Genomic DNA, 3,037 nt, shown 5'->3' on the forward strand with positions numbered 1-3,037 from the left:
TTTCATAAGAGATTGTTACTTTCCCACCACTTTTTGTAAATTTCTCCTTCCTTGTCTTCAGATGTTACTTTATATGTGTCAGTATTTTATCTTTCAGTGCTAAAAGGTTGAGAACAATCTTTTTTGTACATCGTAATCTTTATCCACACTTTAATGATGTAAATAGCATGTTCACCACTTTAATCTCAAATGTTATATTTTGGTTTAGCTTTTTAACTTCAGACTTCGTTTAAATGTTATAGTTTATAATCACCATATTTTTATTCAGAATAATTTCTATCATATAGGTTTCTGCCTTTAGGCAATACATTTAGTTTTACACATTTTGGGATTGTATAGAAATGGAATGATATTCATTTGTTCAACACCTTCTCTATGCCAGGTACTTGAGAGACTGAATATACAAGTGGACAATGGCCAGACCATATATAAATATAGAATTCTGACTCACAACCTACAGCTGTCTGCCCAGAAAAATCAATCCTCTTGTCTACGTTAACCATCCAGGAAGCCAGCCTTCTACGAGTTAGACTTGGAGGAAGTCAGACTTCTGTCTTCTATAACATTAGTTCAAAATGGCCAGGACTTGATTAATAAATGACCATTCCCTAATATATGTCTCCTCTTCCAACTCAGAACCAACCAGTAGAAAGCCCCAAATGCTCCCCTGACCAGTCACATACATGCCCTACTTCTAGTAAGCCCACCTTTAGCTTCCCGTTGACAACAGTGTCCAATTAGGACACACCTGAAGTCTTCCCTTTTTCCATTATAAAGCTTTCCCACTGCTCTGCCTGGGAAATGCAGCAATGATGGCTGACTACCTTGCTACAGCAAGCTCAGAATAAATAGACTTCGCTTGTTCTCATTGGGTTGGTCTTCATGTATTTCCATTTACTGTTGTACCGTGAGTACTAGATCAAAGAAAAAGAGAAAATGCTGTCTTCCTGGAATTTACGTTCCAGCGGGGCAGCAATGGTAAGACACAGTAAAACATGGTAAGTTATAGAGAATATGTGAAGTTTATAGTGCCATACAAAAGAGCAGGGGAAGGGACATTGGAGCTTGGGGGCAGAGTTTGTGATTTCAAATAGAGCTGTCAGGGAAGGTTCTACTGAGAAGGTGACATTTGAACAAAGACTGGAAGATACTGAAGGACTAAATCATATAGATGTAATGCCATGGGAGAAAGCCTTCCAGGCAGAAGGAACCTCAAAGCAAAGGCTCTGAGGCAAGAGTACACATGGCAGGAAAGAAAAAAGCAGGAATTTGGGGGTGAACAAAGAGAGGGAGGGAAAGAGGAGGTGATAGGTCAGAGGCCTCAGCGTGGGGAGGGGGCAGATCATGGAAAGCTTTGCTGGTCATCAGAAGGACCTTGGCTTCTATATCAAGTAAGCTGAGAAAGAGGAGTGCAGGGTCTGACTTAGGTTTTAAAGACACACCTTGGCTGTTGTGTTGAGAATAATTACGGTGACCATATAACCTGGCTTGTGCAAGACCATCTTAGTTTATGCCTGTTGTCCTGGTGCTTTTCCCATTCAAAATGCCCTGATTTAGATGATGAAACACAGGATCACCCTGAGAGCAGACTCCAAGGATGAAAGTAACGACAGTAGAAAGCTGTCCACGGAACCAATGGATTTCTAAATAGTCAGATGTGGCACATGGTAGACAGGGGGGTGGGGTAGGGGATTGGGGAATGAAGTCAAAGATAACTCTGTTTTTTCCAAGTAATTAGGAAATGCAGTTTCATTAACTTAGGTGGAAAAACGGGGACCTAGTTTTTAGAAGAAGATGGCAGTTTGGTTTTGGAAATTCTGCTTTCCAGTGGTCTGTTAGATAATCCCATGGAGATATAAAGCAGGCACTTGAACGAGCTTGGAGTTGAAGGGAGAAGGGCAGGGTAAGTGTACAAATGTGTATTCTCCACATGTTGGGGACAATGCTCTATGAATACACAGTCCCCTGTCCAAATAATACAGCCGAACTCTGCCAACTGCTCGCGTAAACTGAGAAGTCTGGGCTTAGGTTGCCTTTCTTCCAGTAACCACTTCTTCTGTATTCTATTTTTGTGGGTTGTTTTGTTTTGTTTTTGTTGGTACTTGTTTTATTACAAGAGGGACAATAGGATGAAGGAGGATTTATTTGCCTTCCTGGGCCTGATTTTCCTCAGCTAGAACCCCTGCTCTCTGCCCTCTGCCACACTGGCCTGGCCTTGAAGCCATGCGTGCAAGAATCTGGCTCTGCTGGAACTGCTCCTCCAGAAGATGCTGATTTAGGCATTCTTTGTCTTTTTTTTATCCTATTTTTTCTGAATTGCCTCGGATCATTTTGTTTTTAAAATCTCTTCATCTTCAGGAGTCCGTTTGGCCCCCTTCTTGCAGCCCAAGGGCAGTGCATAGTGGGACCCGAACCACAGTCGGGACAGTGTGCTTCACCAGGGGCTTAGTGGGCCCAGTTGGTTATTGGATGTGTTGCAGACCACATCAGTAATCCTTGTTTTGTGTGTACAACACTTGGAGCCCCTGGATAAAGTCCCTGTGTCCAGCCTCAAGGCATGCTACTTCTTGTTGCTCCCCCCACCGCCCCGCCCCGATACAGAGAGTGTGTATGTGACAGGGGCCACTTCGGGGTTGGCAACAGGGCACCCCAGCTCCTACTCCCTCTTCTCGTGCTGGGGCTGACGTTTGTGCCAGTTGTCCTGAAAGACGCCCATTGCTCACTGCTGGCTGGAAAGGAGATGCTTTTATTTTGAAGTATAATAACTCCGAATAGATTTGGGACAATATTTTTTAATTTTTCCCGGAAACCTGGAAACTCACTGGACCTTCAGATCAACTCTTGCTTCATTTCTGAATTATTTTCTTCCAGTATATATTTGAATAATCTTTTTTTCTATTGCAATTATTGTTTTCTCTTGAGGAGAGCAATGATTAATACAGTGGTCCTCTATGGTCTCTCTCTAGGTACTTACTGTACTTTAACTATTTTCATCTTAGTCAATTTTTTTTTTTAAACTTAAGCATTGTGATTTTTT

General features: G+C 42.2%; 1 pseudogene; it reads right to left on the reverse strand.

Moving 5' to 3' along the window:
* Positions 1 to 2,141: 2,141 nt before the first annotated feature.
* On the reverse strand, positions 2,142 to 2,716 carry LOC118545690 (small ribosomal subunit protein eS8 pseudogene; annotated as a pseudogene).
* Between the last annotated feature and the right edge of the window lie 321 nt (positions 2,717 to 3,037).

The sequence above is a fragment of the Halichoerus grypus genome, chromosome 2 (genome assembly GCF_964656455.1).
Source record: "Halichoerus grypus chromosome 2, mHalGry1.hap1.1, whole genome shotgun sequence".
In the NCBI taxonomy this organism is placed as follows: Eukaryota; Metazoa; Chordata; class Mammalia; order Carnivora; family Phocidae; genus Halichoerus; species Halichoerus grypus.